The sequence below is a fragment of the Macrobrachium rosenbergii genome, chromosome 42 (assembly GCF_040412425.1).
Source record: "Macrobrachium rosenbergii isolate ZJJX-2024 chromosome 42, ASM4041242v1, whole genome shotgun sequence".
Lineage (NCBI taxonomy): Eukaryota > Metazoa > Arthropoda > Malacostraca > Decapoda > Palaemonidae > Macrobrachium > Macrobrachium rosenbergii.
Genome location: NC_089782.1, coordinates 2,119,598 through 2,142,914, shown reverse-complemented (window position 1 = coordinate 2,142,914; position 23,317 = coordinate 2,119,598). Strand labels below are relative to the sequence as shown.

The window sequence follows — 23,317 nt, the reverse complement described above, 5'->3', positions numbered from 1 at the left end:
ACTTTGTTTGTGATGAACGAATTTTTAATGTGTCTCGAAAGACCTAACTTGGACTTTATGTCACACATGGACTTGGCCGGCGATAGCGTGAAATTCAGGTGTTCCGGGGAACAAGGGTTTGTGTGTGTTGAACATGGTTAATTGGTTTCCTGAGAACTTAGGGTTGTGCTAAATGAGCGATTTGGGGTCTTGTAAGACTCAAAGTTGTTCTAATGAACTAACTCAGTATGTCTAAGAAGACTCGAGGTTGTTCTAATGAACTAGAATAAGCAGTCCCGTACGGACTTGGACATGTGTGAAATACACAAATATAAAGTCTCGAAATGGACTTGGATTTTTTTAGCAAAAGGTTTAACGTAAGAGAATGATAAAAGTATTGTTAGTAATGTTATACTCTTGCATAAATGCATACAGCCATAAACAACTGACCAAGAAAAGCACTCTGAACTGAGTTAAATAAAGTGAAATAAACACCGCGTAAACATTTCCAAACCAAAACACTGATCGCTATGAACGCAATTTTAAATACAAAAGCAATATAAGAATATATACATTACTGGATACAGTGAATTAAGGCATAACATTTTAAAAGATCGATGGAAAAGATGCATATTCGTTATGTTGACGTTTGTATAATTCGATATGCGAATATTGAGTAGAGTATAATGTAGGCTACGCTACCATGTATGTATACAAAATACCAGTGTAGGCTAAGCTAATTCTTGTTTGTCATTCAATTTCTCTTTGTATTGAATTATCATAAGTCACTTTGCATGAACCTCCAGAATTAGCCGATATTAATAATTATACCGTGTATGTAAAGAGTATATTTTATAGTGTAGGCTTGGGCTATGTTCGAGATACGTTTTGTATTTCTTACGTTTTTTCCAACAAACGATGGTTTTTTTGGAACCTAACCCCATTGTAAGTAGGATAATACCTGTATAAGCATTTTTAGTTTGTTTTAAGAGTGTTTGAACTATCAAAATAGGCAGTTCTAAATGTTTTTAGAAGGGTTCTAAGTATTCGCTGATTTTAGCTATTCGCGGGGGGTGTGGTACGCATCGCCCGCGAATACGGGGGGTTTACTGTACAGGTCTCACTATAAGTATATCAAACTATGAAAAGAAAGGAACTGAGTTGGAGGAGAACAGGGAACGTGGCTGATGAAAAACCTTAAATCCTGGTGCTTTACCTTTCTTTAGAAGCTGAAGTTCTCCTCTTATGAGGGCCAGTGAATTAATTCACAACAAAAGTTACTTCTGGATACTGCCAGCCATGTGTTGAAAATAGGCAGTTTAATGGAGCAAGGGACGGAGCTCTGGTGTCCATGCCGCCACCGTCAATTCTGAGAGCAAGCTCCTCTCTCGAAGGCTCTTTATAGCTTTGGAAGTTACGGCTTTCTGGGCTTTGACCTGTGTCACCCGGTGAAATTACCATCTAGCACACATTTCTAGGTAAATTCATTGCTAAACATACCAGAGAAAAGCTAAATGCAATGCTGGGGTTACTACCCCCAGTGCGACTCCATAAAATGGAGTCGTGTATAGGAAAGGGTGAGTGTTGTTACTACCACAGGCCTCTGCCTGTAGATATTCCCAATCTCAAAATCCCCAGAGCGAGGTGCCGTTACAACGCCCGCACCAGCTCCCCGACTACCAACAACTCAGCGCCTTGTTGTTGTTATCAACGGTGTGCTTCATTTGCCTTTTTCTGTGCGATATTATGTCTTCCGTCCAGGAATTTTCTTCACCTAAGTTGAGTACCATCTCCCTTTTGTTTTTAGGCGGCTGAGGCTCTTTATTTACCTTCTAATTCAATAATTAGGGGGTTGAATATGACGCCGGTCTCGGCCGCCTTGCTCCCGACCTCACGTGACCTTCAGTCTTTGTGTGGTTTACGGTGGGACTTTGTCCCCTTTTTATATGATAATATGTTTTTATGTGTGTTTTTACATAATTTCATATTCACTCCTCGTCGGAGTTAGTTTTTTCCGAATTACCCCTTCCCTGGGGAGGCGCGGGTCCTCTCCTCTCTTAGGCTATGAGATTTCCCCCTCTCGCCTTTGTGATCATAATTCCATATTATCCTTGGACCCACTCCTCCTCCAGCTCACGGGTATATTCTCTGAGATGGTACGGTTATGCTATTTATTTTCACTAATTTACATGTTAACGGATGACACTGATAATTTTGGATTAATTTGTTTACGCTTGATTGTAAGGGTCGGCCATTTTACCATCCGCGTCTCATATCGCGATTGGTTTGGACCGCCCTTCTACATGTGTCTTTTATTATTTAAGTTCTATTTTCATATATGTGATGTACGTTATATTATACATTATGTGGTTAACTTTTAGTGTTTCCTTCTTGGCCACTGGTCGGCTTCAGTAGGTTAGCCTAGGAAGTTAGGCTACCTTACGGCTCTTTGCTCCCTCCCCTAAGCTTGGAGGGAGGTTCGGGTGAGTAGGAGAGTTTCACGTTCTGTACCTTCCCGATGATGTCTGGTTCGGATGGGTGTTATTAGGCCTATGTTTTCCCCTCCCCTATTTGGCCTTCCGATTGGACTCTTGAGTCCTAGTAAGGTTAGGCTAGAATAGCGAGGGTCTTCTTATTCGTAGCCTACTCCCGTCCGAGCCGTTGGTGTCTGGGCAGGCATCCTAGCTTCGTGGGTCGCCCCCCCTCCCTACCACCCCTCCCACCCTTGGCTGTCTTCGTGTACATCATGAAGCGTGCCTGGGGTCGGGTGCTCTGAGCCCTACCCCCTCCCCCCCCTGTTTTTCATGTCGCTAGCCTAACATTCCTTACCCCTTCCTTTGCACTGATTGGTTCTCCCTAGTTCTCCCTTATCCATGGTCGCCAATCTCTGTTGATCAGCACCCCGTGGGGAGTTCTTTTGGTGTCTGGGGGTGTTTCCCCACTCCCTGGCCACCACTTATTCATTACCACCTCTTTGCATCCTTTTAGCTTATGGAGTGTATCCTAGTATTCTCCCCGTCTTTGGGTGTTGTTCTCCCATGATCGACGCCTCGTGGGGGTTGCTATCGGCGTCCGGGGGTGCCCTCCCACTCTCTGGCCGCTGCTGTAGGTTCCCTCCATTTGCCTATCCCCTACCCTTCCCTAGCATCAGCGCGTGACCGAGTTTCTCCCTGTCCAGGGTTGTCGTTCTCTTTAGTCCGTCACCCCGTGGAGAGTTAATGCGGTATCCAATTAGTGTTATCCACCTGACTGGCCTCCGTCTCAGTGTCCGCTCTTCTGCTAGCTATTGTTGTCCTTGTTTTGTTCCCTGTTCTATACAACTAGAACATCGACCATATTCCCTGGGTATCTATCTTGACTTTGGCCAGATCTTACTTCCGCTGTGTTGTCGGGTCTCCCGTTACCCTCTCGTTACTGTAACCACTCCGGTGGGTATGGTGTGTGGTTGGACGGTGCTCACCCCGCCGCCACCATAAGTATGGTGTAACTCGATTCCCCCGGCACCAAGCGGAATTTTATAACCAATGTATCATATCTGTTGTTTTTTGGCAAACACTAGGGTTAACCATTTTGTGCTGTGTATTTACTTTACCTCTACCGGACTGTGTCCGGGGGTATTGGTAAATCTGCTATTTTGTTTATGACGAATGTTCACACTTTGGACTTTTTAGTAACTCCGGATTTACTCCAGCGGTCCCTATCGTTTTACGCATGTATGTTAGATATACCCCCTTATTGCCGGGATCTCTCCGGTGGGGTCTGACCGGACCATTGCATGCTCCATCAATCATTTTAAATTAAGGCTCAGCTCCGGCACCCTACTCCGGCGTGCCTTATTAGCATTCTCATGTATCATCTTTCCATTTATAGATGGTATGTTGTCAGGAGCAGGGGTGCACGGCGGTCCTGCAACAGGCTTGTGGACACGAAGTGTGTTGGTCCCACTCCGACTGCGCAGTTCGAGTCGGGGACCTGATCATCTGGCACCCCGACGGATGTGAGGTGTGCTACGCTCTTTACGAGCGAGTGTTGGATGAGTCGGTGAGCTACATGTCCCCTAACCATTGTTCTTTCTTGAGTTTATGACTTTTATTGATATATTTATGACAGTTGGAGATTTCGTTAGTTAACAATCTCCTTCTTTCAGGCTGACCGCAGCTCCCGCGACTCTTCGCTGTTAACCCTCAAGACCTGGGTCAGTGGCTTTGGGAGGAACGTTGGGTCGGGGAAGCCCTACGTTCTGTCTCAGGATATCTGTAGTATCCTCTACCCCGGCGCCTGGGTCTCAGCGTCCATCCCGGCGGAAGTAGCCGCCCCCTTGATTGCTGGGATCCGGGAGATGACGGAACCCTCCCACAAAGAAGCGGCCATTTGCGGAGAGGTAGCGGAGGAGGTGGCGGCGATCAACCTCAACCTAGAGCCTATGAGCGTTGACCCAGACCACCAAGTTGCAGGTAAGGGGGTAAGTGAGGCAGAAAGTTCTGATCCTCTTTTCAGCTCTCCTTCCTCTTCCGTTTCTTCCTTTAGAGGGTTTGGAAAATCCTCTTACCTTGAGGACAGGTCAAGGTCTACTGTCCCCAAGGTAAAATCTGTGAAAACAAAGACCTTGTCTAAATCCTTCAAACCCCAGAGGTCTCGCTCCGGGGCTCCCTTGAAGTCGTCACGGGCCCCTAGCCCCGTGCCGTCTACGAGCAAGGCCCCCCTCTGGAAAGGGATCGAGATCCAAGCAGAGTAAGGCGAGTCCCCCTCGTCCTTCCTTTGAACCAGAGTTGTTTGCTGAACTTCTTATGGAGAAGTTCGACCAGAGGGTGGAAGTTGACCCAACTCTCCTCCCAGTTGTCTTCCGACCTGAAGTCATCAAACGCCTCAGTTAAATCCCTAGCAGAGAAGGTGAAAAACCAGGAGAGCTTGATCTCGGGGTTTATGCGCGCCGGGACAGTCACTCAGCCCTTGGCTGTTCCGGACGCTTCTGGTCTTCCCCCCTTCGATAAGGGAAACCCTTGGCGCCTAGCTCTTTATGCTCCTCAGCATGAAGACACCCTCACCATTGAAGGTCTGGGTACTCGCAGGTTGGAGGAACTAGAGTTCTTCCCACCTGGCTTGCTGCCCCCCTTCCCAGGTTATGCCAAGCTTACCGAGGAAGCCTGGATAAGATCGGACAAGGTCCCGAAAGAAACCGTCATCTTTCCAAGGGACCAGGCTCAATCCACCCTGTTGCACACGCTTACAGAGTGGCAAGCCGAGAACACGGAACTTACCTCTGTCAAGGGTTCGTTTACGATGTTCTCGGTGGGAGATACTATCCCCACCCCCTGCACGACTAAGGTAGCCCTGCTTACCAGTCAGGCAGGCATTGAGGGCAAGCCCCTTCCATAACTCCGGACTTTGGCGGAGGCAACTTCGGTTGTCTATAACGAAGAAGCCCTCTTTCAGGTCCTTACTAAATCCCTACTGGCGGGGTTCCAGCAGGACCTATATGATTTCATAGTGGCTTGGATGAACTGCCGGAAACACATCTTTACGGCAGCCTCTATTCGGCACGAGCCCAATAGAATCATATAGAGCTCCATCTGGGGGGCTAATCTCTTCCCCCAGAAAGAAGTAGACGCAGTCCTGATGGAAGCTACCAGGGCTAACCAAAGCCTCCGCTCCCGCTGGGGTCTCCCCTACAAGCGGAAGTTAACGGAGTCCGCCGGACCTCATCCCAGACCCGGGAAGAGGTTCAAGAAATTCAAAAGGCCTCCTACCCAGACGGTGCTGCAGGCTGTTCCGGTCTCTCCAGCCGGCCAGCCTTCAACCTCTAAGGCTCAGCCTCAACCACAGTATGTGCTGGTTCAACCAGCCCAGCACACGCTCGCCTCCCCTACATACGTGACATCTCCGGCTTTCAATGCTTCATTCGAAAGTCATGGGGCATTTCGGGCATTCAACCGAAACGCCAGGGGAAGCAGAGCCAGAGGCTCCTTTAGAGGCAAGTCGGCGTCTCGCTCCATCTCCCGAGGGAGAGGAGGCCGAGGTAGCAGAGGAGGCAGATCATCTCCACCCAGTGAGACTCCTCAGGTAGGCGGGAGGCTATATCATTTGGGACCAACGGACCTTCAGTCCGTGGGCCCACAGCATAGTCTCCAAGGGCCTGGGTTGGAGCTGGAGCAGAGGCCCTCCTCCACTAGTCAGGTTCCATCAATCACCATCTAAAGCCCTCCAGGACTTCGTGAAGGACCTACTACAAAAAGAGGCTATAAAGAAAGCGAGCACTTGAAGTTTCAGGGCAGACTGTTCAGCGTTCGAAGAAAGGCTCCAGTCAGCAAAGGGTAATCCTAGACTTGTCTCGTCTCAATTTATACATTCAATGCGACAAATTTCGCATGCTCACAATCTCGCAGGTTCGGACCCTACTTCCCCGTGGAGCCGTAACCACCTCTATAGATCTTTCAGACGCCTATTATCACGTCCCGGTTGTGAGAAGGTTCTCTCCTTATCTGGGGTTCAGACTAGGAAAGCAAGCGTACTCGTTCAGAGTCATGCCATTCAGGCTCAACATAGCCCCCAGAATTTTCACCAAACTGGCAGATACAGTAGTTCAACAACTACAGTCTCAAGGGATCATGCTAGCCGCATACCTGGACGATTGGATAATTTGGGCACACAACGCCAGCGAATGTCGGAAAGCAACAACCATAGTAATGTCGGTTTTCTGGAATCTCAGGCTTCCAAATAAACAGGAGAAGTCCCGCCTAGTTCCGAGAGCCGCTTTCAGTGGTTGGGGATCCAGTGGGACCTACACTCACACAAGCTGTCTCTTCCACCAGCCAAGCGGAAAGAAATAGCCAAAGCAACCAGGCAATTCCTCATGAACAGGAAAGCTTCCCACTGTACCCAAGAAAGGGTCTTAGGTTCCCTTCAGTTTGCTTCACTAACGGATCTACTCCTGAAAGCCAAACTGAAAGACATAAACAGAGTATGGCGGAGACGTGCCAACATCAGATTCAGAGACAAGGTGTCTCTAATTCCAAAGTACTGAGGAAGAGACTCCGGCCCTGGACAACAGTCAAGTGCTTATCAAAGTCAGTACGCTCCAGTTCCCCCTCCGGCATTAGTGATTCACACGGATGCTTCTCTGAGCGGGTGGGGAGGATACTCTCAAGACAAAGAAGTGCAGGGAACATGGTCCACTATGTTCCGCCAGTTCCATATCAATATTCTCGAAGCAATGGCAGTCTTTCTAACCTTAACCTGAGAACTGCTACAAGCCTCTTCAGCGGCTGTGTGGGCGACTGCTATAAGCCTCTTCAGAGCGCCATTTTCTATCTCTACTCTAAAGTTTCCTCTTGACATTATTTAACTTTTATTATTTTTTCTTGGCAAAACTATTTGTTTGGTAGAGGTTTTAATGTTTAGAACTTTATTTTAATCATATATATTATGTATAATATACCAATTTCCCCATAGATCCAAATCTAACTTTTTTGTAAAGGAAAAAAGTGAAAAGTAGTTCTTTTCTGTCAAAACTTATTTTATATTAATATATTAGAATAATGCACAATAAAAAAATCATATAAAACAACATACTTACACAATCATATACTTTCTATCACAACGCAATGTACTGTTCAGTAAGGGAAATAAAAGACTTGGCAACTCCCAAAACCTCCGTCAGTATCATGGTTGCCTAGCGAAATTATGGCAACACTCCGAATGTTTTGTTTTTTTTTTTTAGTATCTGATGAGTGGTTGTTTAAAATAAAGGGTAGTTAACATAACAAATAGTATTAGTTACCGCGATAATAAGTGTTTGTTTTGTATTAGTTATAACTACAGTTCTGTTTTGATAACAATGAAAGCGACTTTCACTTGGTTTTCTGTTTTCGGCTACTTTTCACTTTTTGTCGTCATGACTGGACTTTCTCGGAAAAATGAGACTATGGCCTCTTCTAGCAAGGGCTCCGAAACACCAAGACAAAAAGGAAAATCTGCTTCCCAGAAGAGACAAATATAATGACACAAGGGAAAATCAAAGCACAGCAACAGAAGGAAGTTGGAAGAAAGGGGGTGTGAAGAAGTGGTAGTGGAAAATATGTGCCCCAGGAAAAGAAGCAATACCAAAGGACTTCTTCCTCCATCACACTGACACCATCAAGGAACACATGTGATGCAATACCAAGTGCATCAACTCTTCCATTCATTGCCCAAAATCGTCGTTTACGGAATCTGACCCTAGCAAATTCTTACCTATGTTATTCACCAAAGACAGAAACAGACGAAGACATAGATGATGACATCAACTGTGGAGATAGTGATAGTGGTGAGATAGGGACTTCTGACGACAGCGAAGATGATTATGAAGGAAGATTATTTCGTTCAGATGGAGGGCACATTGAAGAATGTGAAGAAGAGGATAGTGAAAATGAAATAGGTAACATTAGTACATGATATCACGAGAAGGAAATATTCAGTCTTATATTTGGTCAGATGTCAATAACTTTATCCCTGATATTCATCCCTTTGATGGTAACTGTGCTGGTGTAACAAGTGAGTGGCCTTGTGATGACACTGCAAGAAAGCGAATATTTTCTTGCACTTTTCACTGATGAATTAGTTGGCCTTATTGTCTGTGAAACAAATAAGTATTACCAGTGGGTAATGGAAAATTTCTCTTTTACACAAAATTCAAGAGTTCAGAAATGGGTGGACACGGATCCCCATGAAATTTATGTTTATTTTGCATTATTATTACTGATGCCTCTAATGAAAAAACATGTCTTACAAGACTACTGGAAACAAGACCCTTTGATTCCTACCCCAATTTTCCCCAAATTCATGACCATGACAGATTCTTGCTGTTGACCCGTTTCATGCACTTTGCTGACAACAGGAATCCAAACTCACTCTACTGATCGAATTTGGAAAATAAGACCATTCCTTAGTTTGGTTGTAGGAAACTTCAAAAGGGTCTTTCATCCTTTCCAGAAAATTGTAATTGATGAGTCTCTAATACTTTTCAAGGGCCGTCTTATTTTCAAGCAATATATCCCAAGCAAAGCGTCATCGTTTTGGGGTTAAACTATTCGTTTTATGCGATTGTGAAACGGGAATAGTGCTTGATATTATAGTATATACTGGCACAGATGTTGATATGCCAAAAGAGGATCAAGGTAGAGGTCTGGGCTTCTCGGGAGCGGTAGTCAAGAAAATGATGGCACCGTGCATGGGTCACGGACATATATTGTACACAGACAGTTGGTATAGTAGTCCTACACTGGCACAATTCCTTCATGATAATGCCACAAGAACATGTGGCACTGTGAGAGAAAGCAGGAAATATATGCAAATTTAATGTCCCCTCCACCTCTTATGCTAATCCCAGTGACAGTGATACTCCTGATGAGGACGAAACTAAAGCTGCAAGAACAAACCATAAAGCTAAAAAAAGGAGAAAGCCAAAGGCCAAGACCATACAACGCAAGGCTGTAAAGTGGATAGATAGAAAGCCCGTGACCCTTTTATCAACTGTACATAAAGGTGATATGGTGGACACGGGTAAGGTCCACTACAGGACTAAAAAGAAAATCTGCAAGCCAGATGTTGTTGCTGATTATAACGAAAATATGCGCCTCGTAGATAAGAGTGACTGCCAGCTAAGTGGGACCGAGTGTATGAGGAAATCCTTCAAGTGGTATCTAAAATCGTTCTTCATCTTATAGACATCATAATGCTCAATTCATACAACATTTGGCTTATGAAGACATCAGACCCCACTTGCAAGAAATTAAAATTTGTGCAATTCATATACAATGTTTCATACCAACTTCTTGAGGATTATGGCACCGTGACAAACAGTAGACTCGGACGTCGTGGACATCCTCCATGAGGCACCTGATAAACATGGAGCAGCTTACATATAGCTATCATCATCTCAATACACAGCATTCAATGAGGACCAAAACAGAAAAAATCAACTAAACTGCTACGTATGCGCCAATACTTCCAGGCGACAAAAAAACGAACAAGGGTTACAACGATCTGTGCTGAATCGACGTGCCCCTGTGTCCAACTGACAGCTTTCGTGCATGGCATACTCAAAAGAACTCTGAAAAGAGAGAGAGAGAGAGAGAGAGAGAGAGAGAGAGAGAGAGAGAGAGAGAGAGAGAGAGAGGAGAGAGATGGTCTTTTTATGTATTATTTTATGTAATGTCTATATTCATGATTTATTTACATAGCAATTTTCTATATCTTTTCTATATTTTGGCAATAGGTGGTGGCGGTATTGGTTTGGTATTTTCTTTGTTATAACTATAATATATGTTTGCAAAATACGAGGATTATATTATTTTACTCACTTTTGTTCCTTCAAATATGATAGGTTTTGTTATTGAACTTGCAAGTAATAAAGATAGAATATGCTCCTAAATACATCATTTTAACCTACTTTATAATAATAACAATGGTAATAATAGTTACTATATGGATAAAGAAAAACCACCTACGAAGTAAATAAAAAAAAATATGTAAACAGTAATGTTTGTATAGCGACTTGAAAGATCATTCATTTTTCGAGAAGAGAAACAATTCTATATTCTAGGATTTAAAAATATTAAGTAATCTTTATTATCATTACACTCAACGATATTATACAGTATAAATTGTAATTTATTACATGTCAAACAAAACATCATATGGTGACAAGAAGTGTAGTAAGAAAACTATGCTATCCTCTACCGGGCCCAACAACGAGCCGTTATACCCAACTACCTCCCCACCCATGGGTGAGGGCAGACAGACCCGACCCAACCCCATAGTAATGACCGCACCACCGATTCATCAGGCAAAATGCCACGTCGCAATAATAAATTAACTTTTAATGTTTATAACAAAATAACAAAGAGAAAGAGGCAAAAAATATTTTGATGATACATGCACACAAATTACAAAGGCATTGGTAAAGATAGCTCAGATTCTGAAGAGTAGCATTTTTGTCAAGATAGCCGCACCACAGGACTGTTCTAAAATGACTGACGCATTTCTCGGGTTAAAGAAACTGCGTCCAACCGGACTAATCCATATAAGGCTGGTCTTGGACAGTGCTTGTAGTGGTGCATTGTATAAACAGGGAGGTTCCAAGTCGAGCCGGATCAACCAAGCAATGATAGCAATAATATTCCCTAGCAAACAAGCACCAGTGGCATTTGTCAGCTACCCATCTGGCAGGAGTTCGGAATGTCATTGCAGACTCTCTGTCCAGAACAACTCCGCTGGAGTTAGAATGGTCCCTGGACAAAACATCATTCGAGTGGATTTGCAGTCAGGTCCCAGGTTTCCAGGTAGATCTGTTTGCCACAGAAAGCAACCACAAACTTCCATGTTATGTGGCCCCCAACCTGGACCCTCTGGCTCACTCCACAGATGTGATGTCAATAGATTGGAACAAGTGGCAGAGGATCTACCTGTTTCCTCCAGTAAACTTGTTGATGAAAGTCTTACACAAGCTCAGGACATTCAAAGGTCAGGTGGCTCTGGTAGCGCCCAACTGGCCGAAGAGCAACTGGTTTCCTCTTCTTCTAGAACTGAAGCTCCGGTGCATACAGATCCCCAGACCAAAATTGACACAATAGTACAAACTCGGACTGTGTCAGCTTCCTCAAGAGTCCAAGATGCCTAGCTTTGTGGATTTCATGAAATTTGCAGCTCAGAAAGATGCTAATATTGATCCCGTTAATACACTGTTATTAGAATCAGACAAAAGGGAATCTACCCTCAGACAATATGACTCAGCAGTCAAGAAATTAGCACTGTTTCTGAAAGAATCTGAAGCTACAGAAATGACCACAAACCTTGCAATCTCGTTCTTCAGGTCATTGTTCGAAAAAGGTCTTGCCTCTATTACCATTACTACAGCCAAATCAGCTTTAAGAAAGATATTTTTACATGGGTTTAATATTAACTTAACTGATTCTTATTTTTCATCAATTCCTAGAGCATGCGCTCGTTTGAGACCAGCAACCCACCCACACACGGTTTCCTGGTTCTTAAATGACGTTCTTAAATTAGCATCAGATACTGATAATCAGAATTGTTCATTCTTAAGTCTGTTAAGGAAGACCTTATTCTTAATTAGTTTAGCTTCAGGTGCTAGAATTTCTGAGCTGTCAGCTCTATCTAGAGAACCGAACCATGTTGATTTCCTCCCGTCAGGAGAAGTTCTGTTAGCCCCAGATCTCAAGTTTCTCGCTAAAAATGAAGATCCGCGAGATAGATGGTCCCCATGGAAAGTTGCCCCCCTCCCACAAGACCTGTCATTGTGCCCAGTCTCTACCTTAAAGGCTTATTTAGACAGAACCTCTAATATAACTTCAGGCCCTCTTTTTGTGAGAGAAAGTGGAGGAACTATTTCTCTGAAGGCCATCAGACAACAAACCTTGTACTTTATTAAACAAGCTAACCCAGATTCAGTTCCTAAGGTCCATGATATCAGGGCGGTGGCCACCTCCACTAATTATTTCCATCATATGAATTTTGACGATCTCAAAAAATATACGGGTTGGAAATCACCTTCGGTGTTCAAACGCCACTACCTCAAATCCCTAGAGGCTCTAAAATTTTCCACAGTGGTGGCAGGAAGCATTGTTCCTTCCTCTGACTGATCTCACTATGCATTCCTAACTGTTCTGTCACTCTCTCTTTCGCCTACTTGCCTCGTTTACTCCCCTTACCGTCTTCTTTGGGTCAGGCATGCTTCACAGCCTGACTCCTGACCATGTTGCATATTGTCTGTTGTTCCTATTTGTTAGTATTTAAGTCAATTATAACCGTGTTCTGGTGTTCTGTATATCATGTTTACTTTGGGGCATGGTTCCCCCATCTTGTTATTCTCACGTTATTATAGAGATTTTCGGCTTGGGTAATCAAAACTCATTTTTACTAATCGTTTTATTTCCTTCCATCACAGTAGTTTTCCAAGAGCTTCACCAAGCTGGTATGTTTAATTCTCTGTTATAATTTCACCGGGTGACACAGGTCAAAGCCCAGAAAAGGGATTTTGACAAAGGAAAAATCTATTTCTGCTAGATGGTAATTTCACCGGGTGACACAGGTCTTCCCCAAGAAATAGATTTTTCCTTTGTCAAAATCCCATTTCTCTTCCTAGATGACATTGTAATCAGTCTGCCTGCATGGAAATGCAAGCAGCGTGGCTCCAATTTCTAAATGGCGGAACACGTGTTCAAGCCAGCCAGCTGACCTGCCTTCCAACAGTACTTTGGACAAGAAAGGGGTTAAAAGGGTTTTCCCCTCCCAAAGGCAGTGGTGAGAGAGGTTTTAGAGGCAAATTTGCCTATAGTGAATCATACTAAATTGATCTTATTGAATTACTTAGTCCTTTTTACTTTGAATTATGGCATGAAAGATGGTTCAAGGAGGAATATTCTTAATAATATATATATATATATATATATATATATATATATATATATATTATATATATATATATATATATATATATATATATATATATATATATATATATATTATATATATATATATAATATATATATATATATATATATATATATATATATATATATATATATATATATATATATATACTGTATATATATTACAGGTTGTCCATCACTAATCCGGCATCATTGGGACCTGGAGGGTGCCGGATTAGCCATTTATTAGACTAGAATACACGAAACCCAGTAGCTAAGCACCTAATCTTAGAATCAAAATATCCCATAAATCAGTACAATTGACCAACTTCTTTTCCTCCATCTCTTTATTCCATCTGCTAGTTAAAAAAGTAAAAGAGAATGATAAAAGTACTCTTAGTAATGTTATACTCTTGCGTAAATGCATACAGCCATACACAACTGAACGGGAAACTGTTGTTTTGCTAATAATCGTATCGGATAACAACTGTTTTGCTTGTATTTCAACCATCGTACTGTTAAACAATACTGTAGTTATGTTACAAATGACAGTAAGTACTGTACAATAGGACTGATATATTTTTTACACTATACCCTTATTCGCTTTGGAGAAAAGATCGGCAAGGGAATATACTGCTACAGTAACTTTAACCTGCAAGTTGTAGTTGAAACTGAGAAAACAATGTTCAAGCTGCTAACGACTATAAATTATCGTGCATCGGCAATATGGATGAAACTCGACCGTAAATAAAATTGGAGGGAATGTATTTTAATCAAAACTACTGGGCATGAAAGAATACAAATTACTACTGTTTTCACGGCGATAAAAGATAAATAAGTAAAGCTCATATTATGATGAAATCAAGAGAAAATAGCGAACAGAATCTTAATATTTTTTTATGCAAACAAACATGACCCCAAAACGGCCAGCTGCGATTCCCGCGAACGTCATATATTAACGAAAAAATAGCTAAATTAACTTCACAACGAGGCATATTTAAGTTATATTTTGACTTAAAATCACTTGTCCCAAATAAATAAAGTATCTATATTCATTTACGCTAACTAGAGGCAAGAAAAGCGCTCTGAACTGAGTTAAATGTGAAATAAACACCGTGATTGATTCCCAAAACAAAACATTGATCACAATCTATAATACAAAAGCAATATGAGAATATACGTAATTGGATACAATGTAGTAAAGCATAACTTTATGAAAGATCCATGAAAAAGATGCGCATTTGTTATGCTGATGTTTGTATAATACTGTTAACCCCTACAGGACGCGGGAAATTTGAATGGCGGGTGGTACGACGTAGCTAAAATTGATACGCTTCTCTGCACGGGTTACAGACAATTACTTATTTTTAGTTTATTAGTAATATTCCATTATTACTGACTATTTTTACTTCAAATAAATTTCAAGTTAAAGGCAGAACCTTTCTTTATGACATGGACACCCTTTAGATTGTGTTATAGTCTTCTCTATATTTTTTCGAGATTTCCCTTTATTTTCCAAAGTTTTGTATATTTTCTCAGCATTAGTGAAGCTATTTTTTGTATCCTAATTTCATAAATTACTGCTTGAGCTATTTACCTAAAATCAATGCTAAATTATTCCAAATTTACTTGTCATTCAGAGAAAAGCAAAATCAGTTGGATAACATTTTGAGAGCATAATTCACACATATTCAATATGCTAAGCACCCTGGCCCTCAACTCAAAACACCTTTGAACCCATTTGAAATTTGGCATGTACATTTACACAACACATACATAAGTATTAATTATATATATATATAAATATATATATATATATATATATATATATATATATATATATATATATATATATATATATATATATATATATATATATATAAAATCAATGTGTATATGTCATAAAGGGGATCTTTGTCCTCTTTCTGTTCTATGATTTTAGTTTCTCTCTTCTTACCTTGGTTTCATTCTAGATGTGTCCTTTAGCATCGCTTCACTGATGATGTGCTATCTTCTTTATATTAATTATTTTTAAGTATTGATATCTCTCAGAAAGGCGTATAGAGACGAGATTGGTAATTTCTTCACTTTAATTAGTACTTAGTATTATAAGGATCAGTACAAAATTAACAAGTTACAATGATAGAAAACAAAATCACTCTTCTGCTATTAACTTGACTCAGTCTATGTGGGGAGCACGGAAGCGAGGGGAGATGTACTCTCCCTTGAAGGACACAGTTCTGATCTGTTCTCTCCTGGCGTTCTCCAGCCTGTTGAACCCCTAGAATTCTTGTTATCTGCAATCTCCACCTCCTTCTAGCCTTATTGGAAGGATTTATCAGCAAGGTCTCCCCTTCAAGTAGCTGGTTGGAAGGACTGTAGTGGGTGTGATTCAAATCTCTCCTTAGAGGACTTGATTGGAGGTGATCTTAGGAGGGTGTGTGAAAGACCCCTCCCTAGTATGTTTGATTGGAGGTTGTAGAAGTACATCACTTTGTCCAGCCCCCAACTTCCTGGAATTTCCATGAAAACGCCTCCTGAGAAGGCGGGGTTATAGAACCAGCTGCTGTAAGCATTTAGGCTGTGCTAACTCATGAATTGGTTAGCTTAATCGCAACGCCATTATTTCTCACTTTTACGACTGTTTTTATGGCTTCAACACGATATACTGCTTATGGTTCATGCAAACATCCTGCCTCAATCAGCGTATTGGAATCACGATAACAACAACAGCTTTTGGGCATTATCACTGTGTTCTTTGCCTCTCTTTTTATTCTTACTTCTCTCTCCTAACTTTTTCTCTTTTCTATATTTCTCTCTCTCTCTCTCTCTCTCTCTCTCTCTCTCTCTCTCTCTCTCTCTCTCTCTCTCTTTTCTTTTTCTCTTTTCTATCTAATTTCCCTATCTATTCTACACCACAACATTATATATATATATATATATATATATATATATATATATATATATATATATATATATATATATATATATATACATATATACATACATACATACATGAACATGAGTGCATACACATGTTCATTTATATATTACATCTGATACAGTATACTAAACAAAAGGAAGGGACAATATATGTAAAGCAAGGTAAGGAGGAAAGACATTTAGGTTGGTACTCACTCGTAGTTCTTCTTATGATATGAAGCAAAGCATGCAGCACAAAGCTCAACATCACATTTTTGACATTCCCAAGTAGAGCACACTCCGCGTTCATGCCTAGCGACACACATTCTCAGCTTACCTTTGTGCAATTTATGCAACTCATGAACATCTTCAGGAACTGCAATCTCATGTGAAGGCAGCTCAATTCGAGCTTCCCTGCTTGCAGCAATTTCTGCATCGCTCCTCCTTTTATGTGATGGCCTTTAAGGTCTATAGTCCTCAACCAGACCCTCAATTATTGAAAGCATGAAGTGCTTTCGTGACATTCTGTTTTGTGACCTTGTGTGCTTCATGTACAGTACATAGCTGTCTAGAGCAGCTGTTCCAAAAAGAGCAAAGGTGACCTTTGTTGTCCATTTCACTGTATGTCTTTCAGCCAAATACTTATACAATTTAGAGTCTTTGAGGTCGACGCCCCCCCAAGCATTTATTATAATCAATGACAACATTGGGTTTCCTTACCACCTTCCCCCTGCTATTTGTGTAATCAGAATAACCTCCCTTTGATTTAGTTGTAAGAAAAACTGGTTGGTTTTTACCATCCTTGAAAGCAACACACAAAAGAGGTCCCTTTCTCCCCTCACAGACTTTCTGATTAGTCAGTGAGGCGTTTACACAATTCTTTGGAAGCCCCTTCCTACTTTTTCTCACTGTACCAGTGGCAGTAGTGTTCATTTTGTAAAGGTCCTGGAACATCTGGGGAGAAGTAAAATAATTATCAAGGCCCACATGGTGACCCTGATATAAATCGTCAGCCTGCTTCATCAAGCGCATCACTAAATTGTAAGTGAAACCCTCACCACTCCTATCTTCCTGCCTGACCCCCTTATAGACCTCAAAGGTATAAATATAACTGGTTTCGGTGCCACAAAGGCACCATAGCTTGACACCAAACCTTGCATGCCTTTTTTGTGGCATGTACTGTCGGAGATGAGGTGTGCGACCTCTAAATCCTACAAGACTCATCTATTGCAACATTTTGTGAAGGATGAAAATGTCTTTTGAACACATGTAAAAAATGTTCAAGCACAGGCTTGATCTTGTAAAGAGGATCATAATCTGGAGAGTCTTGGGCTGGCATTTCGTCATTATTTGCAAAGTGCAAAAATTTCAGGATAAGTTTGAACCTGTCTCGGGAAAAATGCTCCTGAAACCAGGTTTGAGAAATTGGTTTATGGCAAGTGTCCCAATAATCATTTATTTCTGGCAGTCTTACAATGCCCATATTCAGAGCTATGCCAATAAAAGCTTTTATTTCTCTAATGTTAGTGTGCCCATCTGTAATCCATTTATGAACTGCAGATTGTGGATGGCGCTGCAAGTACTCTCTGTTATTCAATACAAATGTGTCGCTCTACCTGCTGATTTCATTCACTAGTGTCTGGAGAAAAGAATCAGGAAAAAATAAATTGAAATAAGCAATTGGGGGGTGTCGACATCTGGAGAATGCATGGTCCTGGGGTGGCACTAAATGGCACTGGAATAGGGCCAGCGTCCTCACCAATGAGGCACGCCCACACAACACCAGATGCACATACATCAGTTTCACTTTCGGAAGATGATCCGTCATCCTCGTCATTGTCGCTTTCTGTTTCAGTGGTGGTATCCTCAGAATCTGAAACTTCCTCATCACTTGTTTCACAAAATGAATTATCAGGAAATTCACTTGAGTTTTCATTTGAAACTGAAGTAGATGCCATAATTTTCAACCTAAAATAAACAAGGTAACTCAACAACTTGCAACTAATTCACTGATACGATATGCATTTACGCACGAATTACAACTCGTATTATCATTTTCTCTCTGTTACATCTTTATCCAATTCAACATGTAATAATTACAAAAAATAAGAATTATGATACAGATTCTCTCGAAACCAAGACACCAACCATGATGCCTCAACTTTCACTCTAAAGAAAAAAAAAACTTTGCTATGAATTCACTTATACAATATATTTTTCCTTTACTGGTACTTCCTATTATCCCTTAAACTTTGTATTATCATTCTATCACGTCTTTATCCCATGTCAACCTGTAATAATTACAAAAATAAATATAAAAGATCACAGTTATCAGGAGACGGTCACGGAACACTCAAAATCAACGCCGGGGCAGAATTTTCCCGAAATTCCCGGGAATTCGCACATTTTTTCCACCTCATAACCTTATCAACCAATCAAGTAAAGGGATTATGATGATGTCATTGTGATGTAATAACATTTAGCCAAAGAAAATGAAGTATTGATACGTCATCAGAGTAAGCTACTCCCGTAGATAACTTGTCTCTGGAAGTATTGGCGTGGTTTGAATCGGTCCACTTTAGTGGCCCAGCGTCGGGAGCCAGAAAGCCAGAAAACTGGCTCTTCGACTTTTGGGGGTTAATATGTGAATAGAGTTCAGTATAATGAAGGCTAAGCTACCGTATATGTAGCCTATACGATATACCATAGAGTAGGCTAAGCCTTGTTTGTTGTTAAATTTCTCTTTATACTAAATTATCATAAGTCAATCTGCATTGAACCTGCAGAATTAGCTGACACTAATAATTACTATACCGTTTATGTATAGAGTATACTGTGTAGTGTGGGCTAGGCTACCATATATGTACAGATGGTACTGATTACCCTTGTGCAGGCTAGGCCATATTTGAGATAGGATTTTTTAAAAAAACAATGGGTTTTTTGGAACCTAACCCCATCGTAAGTAGGGCAATACCTGTAAATTCAAGTGAAATTTTATTGAAATAGAGGTACAGTTTGTTGATGCAGCACACTGCGCCACCAAATCGAAACAGTCAGCGAGCCAGTTAGCGCAGCGACCCGGGAAATTTGAAAATTAGTGCAGAAACATTAGAAATTACTCTAGCCGAAATTTGTGCCGGATTACACATTATTCCGGACTACTGATTGCCGGATTAGTGATGGACATCCTGTATATGTGTGTGTATATATATATATATATACTGTTTACATATATATATATATATATATATATATATATATATATATATATATATATATATATATATATATATATATATATATATATATATATATATATATATATATATATATATATATATATATATATATATATATATATATATATATATATATATATATATATATATATATATATATATATATATATATATATATATACACACACATATGTACATATATTTATATTTACAGTAGAACCCCGGTCCTCGACTGTACTAGAACTCGACATAATCTGATTTCAACACGAAATGTTGAGTAAATTTTGCGTCGGAGCTCAAACAACAAACTGGAATCCGAACCGATGAATCATATGATGTTTGTAGAAAAAAGAGTTTTGGGCGGCTGCCGCTAGTTGGCGTTCTTCCCATGCTTATTTAAAAGCATTTAAAGCCCACACATGCTGCTGCTGCTGTTGAAAAACAAGCCAGATTATCACATTAAATTAATAATACAGTATTTATAAGCCGAATTACTGTATGTCCGTTATCATAAAATTAAGAAAAATTTCCTAAATTACGTCGGAACTCTGCAGCTTGTGGCAGATATAATCAAACCACAGCGCCACCCTGGTGGTGTATCGCGGTACTAATTACATAAACATTCAGTATTTATGGTGCATTTCATACAGAGTCTACTGGAATAGTGTACAAAATCACTGTAAAACATCTTTCAGTAAATGTGGTTTGTTTACATCTGCCACAAGCTGTCGAGTTCAAATCGCAATTTAGAAATTTTTCTAAATTTTATGATAACAGACATACAGTAATTCGGCTTATAAATACTGTATTATTAACTTAATGTGATAATTTGGCTTGTTTTTCAATGTTATCATTATTAACAACAGTTTTCATGAGTACCCGTTGCAGTACATCCTGGTAGCGCCTATAGGCTACCTAGCCTAGCCTATGGCGCTTGGTCTATCATCGGTAATACTGCCGCATTGGTCATAGGCCAATTTTTTTGATACAGTATGCATTTAAAAATGTAAAAAGTGCTTCTGATACGGTAAAGTTATTCAACTCTGAACTTATTTAATTGTAATTTGTGTAAAGTTTTTGTATAAAAGGCAAGGCTGGGGTAATGACTGGTGGTCAGGAATGGATTAATCCATTTTCAGTTATTTCTTATGGGAGAAATTAACTCAGAATTCGACAAAATCGAATCTCAACAATTCTTCTGGAACAATTAGCGTCGAGGACCGAGGTTCTACTGTGTATATATATATATATATATATATATATATATATATATATATATATATATATATATATATATATATATATATATATGATATAGCCTTGTAATATGTGTATCTTCTGCAAATTTGATATATTTTCTCTTATATTTGTCATGTGTTGTGTGTAGTAATACTGACTGTTGGAATCACAAGTGTCAGATCTTAAAAGGGTTAGTTTGCATGATTTTAGAACTTTAGAACTAAGATACATTTTGCTGTTAGGGTCATATTTACAGAGCTGGTAGGCTGATGTGTACTCAGGTGTTCAGCCAGTGGTTCCCCAGTTGCGAAAGGAAGTCCCCAATCCACCTAAGCTGTCGTTAACAGAGATATGGGATAACAGGTTTGGGTAACACTGGTAGCCTGTTGTTTGAACAAGTGTGCGGGAAGGAAATCCCGTCATTAAAAGAGATGTGTGCTGACACGTCTACATGACCCTTTTTGGCCCAAGGAAAACCCCCCCTCTTGTCTTAGTAAAATTCACGACCTATTGTGTCATATTTAGTGTCACATTCCAAAATGCCCTGGTAGCAGCATAGATTTCTTTTAAAGTAGAATCTGGGAGGTTTTCATTGTTGTAAGAGACCCTGTAGGAGTTACTTGGTTAGTCTCTCTCTCTCTCTCTCTCTCTCTCTCTCTCTCTCTCTCTCTCTCTCTCTCTCTCTCTCTCTCTCTCTCTCTCTCTCTCTCTTTCTTCAAAAGAGAATAAAATTTATAACATTACATTTTTGAGGTCACTGGTAATATATAACTTTTAAGATCTGAATTTGGTGAAACTGTTCAGTCTCGTTCGTGTCATATAAAAAGAGTGTTTTGTGCTGCAGCAAAGGATCTTACAAAAGTCATACATGGTATAATATGGCATATTAGGGAGATTCTGCCTTAGTGAAATTATTGTTGATAAATCTTTTGTGCATTTTTTGTTCTTTTTTGTGCATTTTTTGTGTGTTCTTGTTTTGTGCATTTTTTTGTGTGTTCTTATTTTGTGCATTTTTTGTGTGTTCTTGTGTTTGCAATTTCTGAGTTTTGCCCAATTTTTTTGGTTATTTAACGTTTATTTACTTAGCATTTTACATATTTTTGATACTTTAATGTTGCATATTTGATTTGATTTTCATTTGCTAAGATTTCCTTTCCAAACCTTGAGTAATTCTTGATAGTTTAAATTTTGCTTGGAACGCAATTTCTTGATAAGTTAAAGTTTTGTGAATTAATTTTGTTTAAGAATGAATTAAATCTTGTGTTATTTTCAAGTTATGGTAAATTTTTCAGATTGTGAATTCTAACAATAAATTTGAAGTTAAAAATAAATTTTTGTATTTAAAATTTTTAAACAGTGCTTCATTTGTTGACCACCAGTGAATAGGATTAATTGTGTGTACATAAGGCAGTGATAAACATGTTTTGTTCCCTTTAGTTTTACTGAAGTGAATTAAGACCAGGGAAACAATTATGGTTGTTTGATGGAGTGATGCCTTTTTTCTCTAGTATATTTCTTGTTTAAATGTAAATACCTCACACATATCTTGATAAACTTAGTTTGATTTTTCAAAAGATAAGTAAGTTTTAAGGGATCACTGTTCCCTTTAGAGTGCTCAGTTGTAAATTTATTGTTATGAGAGTTCAGGTACGGTATCTGGCTGAAGTGAGGTAAATTTTTGGATTTTGTGACTAGTGTAATAACCAGGTACTTGGTACACTTCGTGACAATATTATTTGGTGCCCAAACCCGGGAGAACAAAACAAAATATCTTTCTGGTTTATGGTTTATATTGGTGGTGTTAGGGATATATTTTGATAGGAAAAAGACCACATAGTTATTGTGAAATTGTACTGTGAATTGTTTAGTTGAGTAACTTAAAAGAAAATGGCTCTGTTCGAAGTTCAGGAGTTTTTAGCAACTCCATCCAACCAAGAGTTATCTGAATCCAACCAGACTAAGGCATAGTGGACTGGTTTAGCAGCGACATGTGGGGGTAATGTGTCTAGTGGTATCATTGAGGCACAAATCAAATGTATTGCAATTCAAGCATTAATAGACTCTGGTAAAGTAGACAAAGAGTTAAGTGAGGCACAAGAATTGTTGATTGCAGCTGAAATAGAGTTTACATATAAGCAAGAGCAAAAGAAAGAGAACAGTGATGCAGAAGCAGAGCTTAGATGTTTAGAAGCAGAAGAAAATTTGATTAGGCTGAAGATGCCAGAATCAGAAGAAAATTTGATTAAGCTGAAGATGCAGGCTGAAAGAGAAAAAGAAGACAGAGAAAGAGCAAAAGAAGAAAGGGAAAGAGCAAGACATGAAAGGGAGATGGAGTTAATCAAAGCTCGATCCACATTACCTGTAACCCCTGTATAACCATATCCAAGGTAATTCAGACCCTGTGTTTGATGTAGTAAGAGCGCAGAAGTTGATTCCAAAGTTTACAGAAGCAGCTCTAGATGAGCACTTTGAAAAAGTGGCTTCAGGTACAGGATGGCCAGAAGATAAATG

The 23,317-nt window shown here is 40.0% G+C and overlaps 1 protein-coding gene and 1 pseudogene across 3 annotated transcripts in view; one reads left to right on the top strand and one right to left on the bottom strand.

The window, feature by feature from the left end:
- LOC136827877 (uncharacterized) overlaps nt 1–23,317 on the bottom strand; it is an 870,075-nt gene that overhangs the window by 517,115 nt on the left and 329,643 nt on the right. The window lies entirely within an intron of this gene.
- On the top strand, nt 8,406–23,182 carry LOC136827582 (piggyBac transposable element-derived protein 4-like; annotated as a pseudogene).